The 12,543-nt window shown below is 42.0% G+C and overlaps 1 long non-coding RNA gene and 1 pseudogene across 1 annotated transcript in view; one reads left to right on the forward strand and one right to left on the reverse strand.

The window, feature by feature from the left end:
• Window positions 1-12,543, forward strand: part of LOC138303505 (uncharacterized) — a 1,082,407-nt gene that overhangs the window by 588,933 nt on the left and 480,931 nt on the right. The gene's annotated exons all lie outside the window — the stretch shown is intronic.
• LOC138247344 (zinc finger protein 585A pseudogene) overlaps window positions 1-12,543 on the reverse strand; it is a 55,744-nt pseudogene that overhangs the window by 23,213 nt on the left and 19,988 nt on the right.

The following is a 12,543-nucleotide window of genomic DNA, read 5'->3' on the forward strand; positions in this document are numbered from 1 at the left end:
AACCAGTGTTCCACTGAACTGTAGAGGTATGGACAGTTGTTTCACCTGTAAGCACATTAGTGAGCAAGAAACCTAGAAAAAGAAGAAAAGGACAATTCTTACAACCCATCACTATTGGGATTCAGGGATGGCGTAGACACAGTCAAAATTAGTGTGTACAAATATGCAGTGGGCATGCAGCTGGTGGTCACTGCAAAAGAGGAAAGGTGTCTAAAACCTAGTATGTAAACTAGTCACATAGTGGCTTACCCTCACTTGCCAGATACAGACCCTCAACTAAAGGCACTCAGGTCCGGCCGTACAGAGCTATGACTGAGAGACGTGTGACATACAGACGAACAAAGATGATGTCTGTAAACATCTAAATTTCCAAACAACATGGGTCCCTACCCAGCAAAGAAGAAACTTGGTGACAGGGGTTTATCTTAAGTTGAACAGAAATTTCATGAAATAATTAGGGAGGAAACATAACAGTTTATTGGAAAAAAGGATGATAGGACAACACTGTGTTGTATAGGTTATCACTTAAGACAGAGACATTTACGATCAATCCGGTGAGAGCGTTTATCATAGCGTCAGACCACATGTATCTTAGTTGCGCAACTATCTGTTTGTTATGGGGCACTACACTTTCATCACACAAGAACAGAAGTTTCATTTCAGCAACCAGGAGTGAATCTAAAACAACCAGGTGGCCAGTACTTTAATAAGAATGTTTTAAACGTTGCCTCATCTCTTGGTAATGACTTTGTCCTATTTTCTGTTCTGTTTCCAAAGGAGTGAGGATGGTTTTAACTTTATTTTTCCTCCTGAGATTTTGCAATTATTTTAATTAAATGTGCAGCAGTGATTTCTCCGATATAAATTGAATTTCAACTGATGAGTTAAGTGCTTCATTGAGCTTCAGAATGACAGTGCATGTTTTATTTGTATTTTCTATTTTTTTTGTAATAGCTCATGGCAGATTTGAAAGTTCTTCCCCATTTCAGTGATTCTGGTGCTCACTTCTTGAATACCTGGAGTTGAGATAGGTTTCATCTTTTATCACTGCTATTTTTGACATGACATAATTTCTGCTGCTGAGATAATTAATCAATAGTGTGGAAGGAATGCTTTATTTGTCTGATTTCATGGTGTGTTTGCTTACATTAGTGCTAACCTCTTTGATAAGCAACAATTTGACTTTATAATTAATGGAAAACATCAACTCCTCTTTAACATCCTATGCCTAACGCAACGCCAACAGCCTTCTGACTTTTATATCTATGGACTTTCAGAATGCTGTTATGTGATATCACCGCTATTTACGATTGTCTAACCCCAGCAGAACTATAATTGAATGGAAGAATCATCAATACCTCAACCATACATTTGACCAGCACTGGCTTTGGGGCTCCAACAAGGGATCTGGTTTAAAATGGTGTTGGACTGGAAAAGGTCTTCTTCCACAACCACTTCCACCACATGACAGTACACAACTCAATTGCAAAAGTAGAAAAATTAGTATTTTCTTCTGCCTACATGTTCTTTGATTTTTAGCAAGACGTGCTCTCACAATGAAGACTATCTCACGATTTGAGCATGGATTAAGACTTCTCATTTGTGTGTACAATCTGGTGAATTTTAAGACTTCTTCTGTCATTGAAGCTTTTCCCACAATCTGAGCACTGATGAGGTTGCTTGCATGCGTGTCTTTTATGGTGTCTATTAAGACATGTTTTCGTACTGAAATATTTCCAACATTCTGTGCACTGATAAGGAGTCTTTCCCGTATGAGTTCTAAGGTGACTAATGAGACTAGAAGAATGACTAAAGCCTGCCCCACATTCATGGCACTGATACGGTTTCTCACCTGTATGTATTCTCTGGTGCCTAATAAGGCTTCCTTTGTCACGAAAGCTACCCCCACAATCACTGCACTCATAAGGTTTCTCACCAGTATGTACTCTACGGTGAATAGTAAGATTCCCTATAATTTGAAAACTTTTACCACATTCAGAGCACTTATAAGGTTTTTCACCAGTGTGCACTCTGTTGTGAACAGTAAGCTGTCTTTTCAAACGGAACCCTTTCCCACATTCAGTGCATTGAAAAGGTTTCTCTCCTGTATGTCTTCTCTGGTGACGAATAAGACATCCTCTGGCACTAAAGTGAATCCCACATTCAGTGCACTGATAGGGTTTTTCACCTGTGTGTGTTCTCCGGTGACTATTAAGAGATCCTTTCTGATTGAACCTTTTCCCACATTCTGTGCACTGATAAGGAGTCTCTCCTGTATGAGTTCTAAGGTGGCTAGCTAGGCTATGTGGGCGACTGAAGTGTGTTCCACATTCAGTGCACTGATATGGTTTCTCACCTGTATGTATTGTCTGGTGCAGAGTAAGACTTGTTTTGTAACGGAGGTTAGCCCCACAATCAGTGCACTGATAAGGGTTCTCACCAGTATGTACTCTCTGGTGAATAGTTAGTTTTGATTTCACATTGAACCTTTTTCCACATTCACTGCACTGAAAAGGTTTCTCACCTGTGTGTATTCTCTGGTGAACAGTAAGGCTTCCTTTCAGACTGAACGTTTTCCCACATTCAGTGCACTGAAAAGGTTTCTCACCTGTGTGACTTCTCTGGTGACGAATAAGACATCCTTTAGTACTAAAGTTAACCCCACATTCGGTGCACTGATGCGGTTTCACTCTTGTGTGTACTCTCTGGTGAGCAGTAAGATTTGTTTCACAACTGAATCTTTTCCCACATTCGCTGCATTGGTAAGATTTCTCACCTGTATGGATTCTATGGTGGACGGTAAGCGTTTGCATGTAGCGGAAGCTTGCCCCACATTCAGTGCACTGATAAGGTTTCTCACCTGTATGTACTCTCTGGTGAACTGTAAGTTTCGCTTTTACATTAAACCTTTTCCCACATTCAGTGCACTGAAAAGGTTTCTCCCCAGTGTGTACTCTCTGGTGAACAGTAAGTTGTGCTTTTATAATAAACTTTTTCCCACATTCAAGGCACTGATAAGGTTTCTCCCCAGTGTGTACTCTCTGGTGAATAGTAAGTTTCCCATTTATATTAAATCTTTTCCCACATTCGCTGCACTGGTAAGGTTTCTCGCCTGTATGGGTTCTAAGGTGAATGGCAAGGGCTTGCTTGCAGCTGAAGCCTGCCCCACATTCAATGCACTGAAGGGGTTTTTCACCTGTATGGTTCTTCTGATGCTTATTAAGATTACTTTTGCTACTGAAGGCAGCAGCACACTCAGTGCACTGATACGGTTTCACTCCTGTGTGCACTCTCTGGTGAATAATAAGATATGCTTTATAACTAAAACTTTTCCTACATTCTGAGCACTTGTAAGGTTTTTTACTTGAATGTGTTTTCTGGTGAATAATAAGACTTGCTTTTGCACTGAACCTTTTCCCACATTCAGTGCACTGATAAGTTTGATCCCCTCTATGTGTCTGATGTGTCCGATAGTGTAATATAAGATTTCCTTTCTTACTGAACTGCTTACCACATTCAGTGCATTGATAGGGTTTCTCGCCTGTGTGTACTCTCTGGTGAATTGTAAGGTTAAGTTGCTTACTGAACCCTTTCTCACATTCTGAGCACTGATAAAGGTTCTTGCCAGAGGGTGGTCTCTGGTGCAAAGTAAGACTTCTTTTCACTTTTAACTTCTTCCCATATTCTGAACATAGATAAGGTTTCTCACCAGAGTGTGCTTGCTGGTGGATAGGATTCTTATCTGCATCAGTTCTGTGGTAGATGGAAAGAGACTGCATGCTGTCCCACGTATAGTACGTTAATCAGATTTCCCACCTGTATATCTTCTATTATGCTGTGTAGGATTTTCTTTCTCTTGAAAGGTACTGGCACACTGATGAGAGTTTTCTAGTGAGAGTTCTCTCTGGTGACCGTCACATGAACTCACTTCCAATAATCTGAGCATCGATAAGGTTCTCGTTTATACTTGTTCTCTTTCTCACTTGAGCTGGTTCATAATTCTCGTCTGTACATTTACCAGTTTGATAGAAGCATTTCTCACATTCAGTGCACTGATATTTCTCGTGAGTTTGCAATGTGTTCTCTGGTGTTTCTTATCAAGTCCTTCCGTGATGAAGCTTTTCTTACAATTGAAGCACTGATATAGTCGATGTGTGAGTTCACAGATGTCCGTCACACTTTCCCTTTCTTTGAAGCGATTTTCGCATTCAGTGCACTGATAAGGTTTCTCTGGAATACAGATTTGTTCGTTGACAGAAAGTCATTCTGCATGACTGAAGCTTTTCAACATTTTTTAAAAATTAAACTTATCTTAGATTTGATATATAAAGTTAGATCGTTGTCATTAACAATCTTTTCTTTTTGAGCCATGCTTTAATATTTTTTCCTGGTTTTACTTTGTGTGTCTGGTATGTATGGTTTTGCTGTACTCTATTAAGTTGTGCCACAGAGAATGGATAATGTCCCGATAACCTATTAATAAATCTGTTGGCAATGCTGCCCAATTAAAAACTTTAGAAGACTTTGAGTTGTTGTCTTTCATGCATTGATTACCTATTGAAATAAACAGAAAGTAACATTATTAGCTTTTGTCGTGTTCCCAAGGCAAAGTGTACAATATACATGCTATTTCTCTGTGGTTTTGCCGAGTCACCCTGGCCATGTTCCAACTGGTATGGTTTTAAATTCCTCTAGGGACAGAATGACTGCCCCACCACACAACCATCATTTAAAAGGAATAAAGAACATTCACTGCCAAATCCAAAAGGTCTTCCCTACGCAGGAGCTATTGGCTTTAGTAATGTGTCTTAACCATGTTGAAACAATCCAAAAGTATTTCCCCTGGACTTGTTAATAGGTTCCATTCCTTCATTATGTGGATGTTTAATGATCAACAGGTTTAACTTTTATATCAAAAGTAACCAATTATGCTCCAACAACAATATTTACAATCTCATAAATATCCAATAAAATACACATAAAACTATTAACATTTGTCTATTTAATTGATCAAGTATCGGGCTAGATACATCCAGACATGGCTCGCCGGAGGGAAAAGGGGCGAGGCAGCGCGGGGTGGGGAGAACCCCCAGAAAAATGTAATAATAAAAAATAAAAATAAAACTCCATCCAGTCCATCGTGCATTGCAGGCACAGGCTCGCAGCCGAACATGCACCGATTCTGGCGCTGCTCAGAGCAGCCTTAGGATTGGCTGGGAGCACCCGCTCCCAGGCAGACTGTGAGCCTGTGTCTGCTCTTTCAGAGAGCACAGTGCGCATGTGTATTTGGCCGGCCCACAACGGCTGGCCTATCATACATGCGCAATCCCCCACTGTCCCTGTGACGCCCGTGGTCCCGCCCCTTTTATAGTAAAAACAAGATAACCTGAGTTCGTCATGCTTTTTCTAAAAATGTTTTGCAGCTGCTGGAGCAGGGCGGCGCTCCTCCGCCACAGCGGTGGACCGCCCCTGGATACGTCATCCAAAACGTATAGTCCAAAAATTACATAAAAAACAACTGCATGCAATCAAAGTACTAGGAAGGTTATTGTGTTCGCGCACGGTTTCAGTGGCTTCCTGACCTTTATCCCACCTTCTTCAGGACCAATAACTGAATTAAAACTAGGAGAAAATATAAAATATATAACATATATAAAACCAGTTGTTAAACAGACATCTAAACACGTACGGTTAGGCACACAACGTTGGTCTTACTATGTATCTTTTGTACAAACCGCATATTAAGAAAAAAAAACGCAAAATTAGCAACATAATATATATTTATTTATATTATATATATATAGATATATATCAAGCATCAATAGGAATATATTATTCTTTGCCATGTGTTATTTCCTACACATTTAATTAAAATGCTGAGATTATATCATCACCATGAGTATTCAATAAAACAATTTCCTTCCTTTACATTTGAAATTATTATAATATTATTATTGCCCATAAATACTTTCCAGGATTTTATGTCACGTATATTCAAGGTGCTGTGCTTTTATTGTCCTTCACCAATAATTACAATATGTTATTTATTAATCTGTTTATGTCACTCAAGGTCTTACCTAGTATTTAAAACTTTGTTATTTTAAAATGCAGCTGAGGCAAAAATGACAGCCAAAGAGGGGGCTTTTAATATAGATTTAACAAAGCAAGCTTCTATGTGTTTTTTAGAAGCAAGGGGCAATGTGTCGACACCTGCAAGACTTTTTTGTTGGTTCATAAACCAGTGGATATAATAAACTGTATGAACCGCATGGAGTAGACAGGTAAGATTTTTAGTGATGAGCTACAATTAGGAAGATTCATAATGCTTTTATGGTAGAGAGTACATTAAAAACTGATTTTATGTAACATAAGTTGAGCTATAGAATGGATTTTTACATTTTGCAGGTAATTGAAAATGCTGCTTGAAGAAGCAACTTACTGACTCCTACGCTCTTTATTACCATAGTGGGGGTCTTGCTCGGGCTGGAAAGAAAAAGTAGACCTGCTAAAGCTTGTTTACCTATGTCAAATCTGCACTACATGTTTTAAAATAACTAAGTCCTAAATACTTGAGCGACATATATAGGTCTGATATAGATATATAGAAATAGTAACATATTTTCTACCATTATAAAACAGTGAATGAAAGCCTTGTATTTCCACAGGTTTTTATCTCATTGGAAAAGAAACAGACTGCTAGCATTATTAATGGAGAAGGGCAATAAAAGCACTGCACCTTCAATGTACACAGTATACACTCCTGGAAAGTATTAATAGGTAAGAAGTATGTTATAATAAGTTAAAATGTAAAGGAAGGAAATTAAGACTGTCCCTTAGGATTGCTTTAGTGAATGTTCATGGTGATAATATACTCTAAGCATGTTAATTAAATATGTATGCAATTAGACATGGGAAGGAATAATACATACCTAAAAACATAGGGCCTCATTACGACCCTGGCGGGCGGCGGAGGCCGCCCGCCAGGATGCCGCCCTCCATAATACCGCTCCGCGGTCAGAAGACCGCAGAGGGTATTATGAGTTTTTCCCTGGGCTGGCGGGCGGTCTCCAAAAGACCGCCCGCCAGCCCAGGGAAAAACTCCCTTCCCACGAGGATGCCGGCTCGTAATCGAGCCGGCGGAGTGGGAAGGTGCGACGGGTGCTACTGCACCCGTCGCGTATTTCACTGTCTGCTACGCAGACAGTGAAATACTAGCGGGGCCCTCTTACGGGGGCCCCTGCAGTGCCCATGCCATTGGCATGGGCACTGCAGGGGCCCCCAGGGGCCCCACGACAATCCTTACCGCCATCCTGTTCCTGGCGGGCGAGCCGCCAGGAACAGGATGGCGGTAAGGATTGTCAGAATCCTTGGAGGATTCTTAGGGGCAGTGGAAAACCGGCGGGAGACCGCCGGTTTTCCCTTTCTGACCGCGGCCAAAGCGCCGCGGTCAGAATGCCCAAGGGAGCACCGCCGGCCTGTCGGCGGTGCTCCCGCCCCCGTTGGCCCTGGCGGTTCTCTGCCGCCAGGGTCATAATGAGGCCCTTAATGTCTATTGATGTTTGAAATATATATAATTTAGATACACATCATGTTGATAAACATGCCTTTTTTGGGTTAATATGTGATATGTATTACAGAATCATAGTAAGAACAACATTGTATGCACAACAGTACATGTTTACATATCTGTTTAACAACTGTTTTTATGGAGATATACATTTTATGTTTTCTCCCAGTTTTAATTCAGTTATTGATCCTGAAGAAGGTTGGATAAAGGTCAAGAAACCACCGAAACGCTGTGTGGACACAATAACCCTTTTCAGTATGTTCACTGTATACAGCAGCAGACGCAGAATAAAGGGAAACAAAGGCCACAGCAAAGAATCAGAGGCAACCCCGAGGGAACACGTAGAGGGGCAAAGACAGCAGGACTATAATGGCAACAATATAATTAGCCCGTCAAATAGAAGTGTAACATCCACAGAGCTGGAGGGTTTGTGTTTGTGTCCTTCATGTTGCCCTACAGGCGATTATAACTTTGTAACCCCCGGGACTGATGTATTCACATGTATAAGGCATTTCTTTTGAGGCAGCACAGGACACATTTTCAGTGAGGGAGCGTCATTTGCTCACGTATGCCAGGATCGTGGACATAGTCTGAGACCTCTGGCCTGAGTTCCCGACTCCCCCAACTCCCCTTCCCTCCTCGCTCTTCTTCCGCACTTTACTGGAACTAGGTGGCACACAACATTTGATCTCCCACTTATACAAAGCTATGTTGGCGGACGGACCGAGGGTGGAGTTGGGGCAAGGGCTGGGTGGGAGGCGGATCTAGGAACAGACATAGAGGATAATCGATGGAGGAGGTCCTGCTCCTTAAGACGTACAGTGTCCAGTTATGCATGATTCAAACTAGTTCACTTTAACTACTCACACCACACAAATATTACACTGATACTCCTCCACAGACTCGACCTAGCCAGACAAAGTAAATGTCCTCTGTGCCCAGAGCAAACATCAACATTTTTACATCTTATAGCATTGCAATGCCCATTGATCATGGAATTTTGGAACACAGTAATAGATCATCTATTTGACCGCTGCAATGTAACTATCCCACAAGACGCAATACCATTTCTATTGGGAGACATTACGCAATGCAAGGGCAGGAAAATGACGTACAAGTTCACTCAACTGACATTAGTCTTGGCTATTACTTGGATGAGTCTACTGGGCCCTAGCATGGATGGACGGTGGAGGGATGTTACAGAATGGTCAGTGGCAGAAGAACTCTGCCTAAGGAAATGTAGACAAGATGCTAAAGCTATGAAAGACTTTCAGAAATGTGTGGCTCTATTACAGAGATTTAAAGGTCGGATGGGGCAGAGTGGGAAACTGAGTCCGATGAGGAAGGGTGATAATAGCAAGGCTGAAGTTGATGGTGATTAGCCAAGATGAATACCTAAAGGATAAATACTACTGTTGAATACAGAATGTATTATATTGTCTTATTGCCTATGATGTTAACATAAACATGAGTACATGTATGATGACTCTGCAAAGCATCAATGTCGGAAAGACAGTGCCTGTTTTTTCTCTTGTCTTATGGTTACCATTTTTAATGTAATGATGGCTTGATTTATTAGATGTAAGACCAATAAAAGAGTCTTTAAAAAAATATATTAGATGTTTTAAACGTAAAAAAAGTTAAGATCCACGATGGACACTGCAAAAAACATGAAGATACAGGAGGCGCAACCATCGGCCTTGGAGGGTCTTAACATCAGAGACACTGATTTTTTAACTACACTGGTCGGATTGCAGGATGATGATATGAACAATGATGATGTTGAAATCGTGTTGGAAGAACAGGGCATAGTACATGATCATAGTGTTCCTACTCACTTCAAGTCTAAATCTAAATGTACCCCAATCTTAAGTTTTGATATTCTTGATGCTTTTCAGGAGAAAGTGATTTTTGGCATTAGGAATCATTGGCAGGGTAAAAACAGAAAAAGAAGCAGAATCACCTGGACACAAAGAACGGCCATGGAATCCTTAGTGAAGGACAACAGTATTATAATCAGACCAGCAGCCAAAGGGGGGACATTGTAATTATGCCCCTTGATATGAATGCTGCTGAAGCACAAAAGCAATTAAATGATAAAAAATGGTACATTACTATTACATGACAGAATATAAAGATACCATTACACAATAGTGAGACAAATTGAGCAAATATAAGAAAAAACCGGGTCTCCTTAAAAGTGAAGAGTATCAGTTTTTGAAAAATCTCCACCCCAAGATACCTATAATATATCTGCTACCGAAGATATATAAATCGACCACCGATCCCCCTGGGAGACCGACAGTGTCCTCTATTGGTAGTTTACTGGAAAATACTTCAAGTACATTGATCACTTCTTGATTCCATTTGTAAGTACTTGACACTCATATATAGCAGACACCAGAGACTTTCTCAGGAGGATTGATGGGATACATTGGGGGCCTGATTACCTCCTGATAATCCTTGATGTGAAAGCACTGTACACAAGTATTCGCCATGAGGATGGCAAAAGAGCTTATGAACATTTCCTAATAGCCAGGCCACTGAGTCTATTCTCACATACACAGATGCTTCTGGACACGATGATGTTTTGCTTCACTAACAATATTTTCTCTTTCAATATGCACCATACAAACAAGTACAAGGGACGGCGATGGCACCTGCTTCACTCCGAGCTATGCAAATCTTTTCATAGGCTGGCGAAAGGAGCAGGTGCCCACCACACCCGAGTTCAGACAGGATATGGAAAAGGTTGTACTTTGGTTGCAGTTTATTGATGACCTCTTTTTAATATGGCAAGGGGATAAAAGAGATGCAATTTAATTTGTTGAGCATCTGAATAGGAATTGTTCGAATCTGGAATTTACTTTGAACTACAGCAGGAAACAGATTGTGTTTCTGGGTGTAGAGGTGGCAACTGTTGACAATATAATCACTTCCAAATTATATCAAAAATTCGAATCAGCTAAAATGGAGTATCCTTTATGGGAGTTAATAAGTGCCAGAAGAAATTGCAGTGATGACTGAGATGGCCATTATGAGTGAATGCTTTACTGAGCTTGGTAGCCCTGAATGGGTACTAGCTGATGAGGTCCAGAGAGTTAAAACTCACACTCAAACTGAGACCCTGTATGGACCCAACAGGGAAGGGGAGGCTCCACCCAGACGGAAAGACAGTGAGACTAGACTCACAACATATAATGCCAAGTCTAGAGGAATACAAGAGATCTTTTTGAAAAACTGGGATCTCCAGTTTCATGACCCAGTAAATGGCGACAGCATGGGAGACAAACCCAAAATTACTTAATGCAGAGCTAGATCGCTTAGAGATATACCGGTGAAGACAGACATTTGTACTGAAATTCTGAAACAGCTTGTATTGAGCAGGTCACTGCGTGGTTTTTACATCTGTGGCAAGTGTAAAGCATTGTGAGAAAGTACCCTCTTTCTAGCCTTGTTACCCCCACTTTTGGCCTGTTTGTGAGTGTATGTCAGGGTGTTTTCACTGTCTCACTGGGATCCTGCTAGCCAGGGCCCAGTGCTCATAGTGAAAACCCTATGTTTTCAGTATGTTTGTTATGTGTCACTGGGACCCTGCTAGTCAGGACCCCAGTGCTCATAAGTTTGTGACCTATAGGTATGTGTTCCCTGTGTGATGCCTAACTGTCTCACTGAGGCTCTGCTAATCAGAACCTCAGTGGTTATGCTCTCTCATTTCTTTCAAATTGTCACTAACAGGCTAGTGACCAATTTTACCAATTTATATTGGCTTACTGGAACACCCTTATAATTCCCTAGTATATGGTACTGAGGTACCCAGGGTATTGGGGTTCCATGAGATCCCTATGGACTGCAGCATTTCTTTTGCCACCCATAGGGAGCTCTGACAATTCTTACACAGGCCTGCCACTGCAGCCTGAGTGAAATAACGTCCACGTTATTTCACAGCCATTTTACACTGCACTTAAGTAACTTATAAGTCACCTATATGTCTAACCTTTACCTGGTAAAGGTTAGGTGCAAAGTTACTTAGTGTGAGGGCACCCTGGCACTAGCCAAGGTGCCCCCACATTGTTCAGGGCCAATTCCCCGGACTTTGTGAGTGCGGGGACACCATTACACGCGTGCACTACATATAGGTCACTACCTATATGTAGCTTCACAATGGTAACTCCGAATATGGCCATGTAACATGTCTATGATCATGGAATTGCCCCCTCTATACCATCCTGGCATAGTTGGCACAATCCCATGATCCCAGTGGTCTGTAGCACAGACCCTGGTACTGCCAAACTGCCTTTCCCGGGGTTTCACTGCAGCTGCTGCTGCTGCCAACCCCTCAGACAGGCTTCTGCCCTCCTGGGGTCCAGCCAGGCCTGGCCCAGGATGGCAGAACAAAGGACTTCCTCTGAGAGAGGGTGTTACACCCTCTCCCTTTGGAAAATGGTGTGAAGGCAGGGGAGGAGTAGCCTCCCCCAGCCTCTGGAAATGCTTTCATGGGCACATTTGGTGCCCATTTCTGCATAAGCCAGTCTACACCGGTTCAGGGACCCCTTAGCCCTGCTCTGGCGCGAAACTGGACAAAGGAAAGGGGAGTGACCACTCCCCTGACCTGTACCTCCCCTGGGAGGTGCCCAGAGCTCCTCCAGTGTGCTCCAGACCTCTGCCATCTTGGAAACAGAGGTGCTGCTGGCACACTGGACTGCTCTGAGTGGCCAGTGCCATCAGGTGACGTCAGAGACTCTTCCTGATAGGCTCCTTCAGGTGTTGCTAGCCTATCCTCTCTCCTAGGTAGCCAAACCCTCTTTTCTGGCTATTTAGGGTCTCTGTCTCTTGGGATTCCTTAGATAACGAATGCAAGAGCTCATCCGAGTTCCTCTGCATCTCTCTCTTCACCTTCTGCCAAGGAATCGACTGCTGACCGCGCTGGAAGCCTGCAAAACTGCAACATAGTAGCAAAGACGACTACTGCAACT

This window comes from Pleurodeles waltl, chromosome 7 (genome assembly GCF_031143425.1).
Source record: "Pleurodeles waltl isolate 20211129_DDA chromosome 7, aPleWal1.hap1.20221129, whole genome shotgun sequence".
Lineage (NCBI taxonomy): Eukaryota > Metazoa > Chordata > Amphibia > Caudata > Salamandridae > Pleurodeles > Pleurodeles waltl.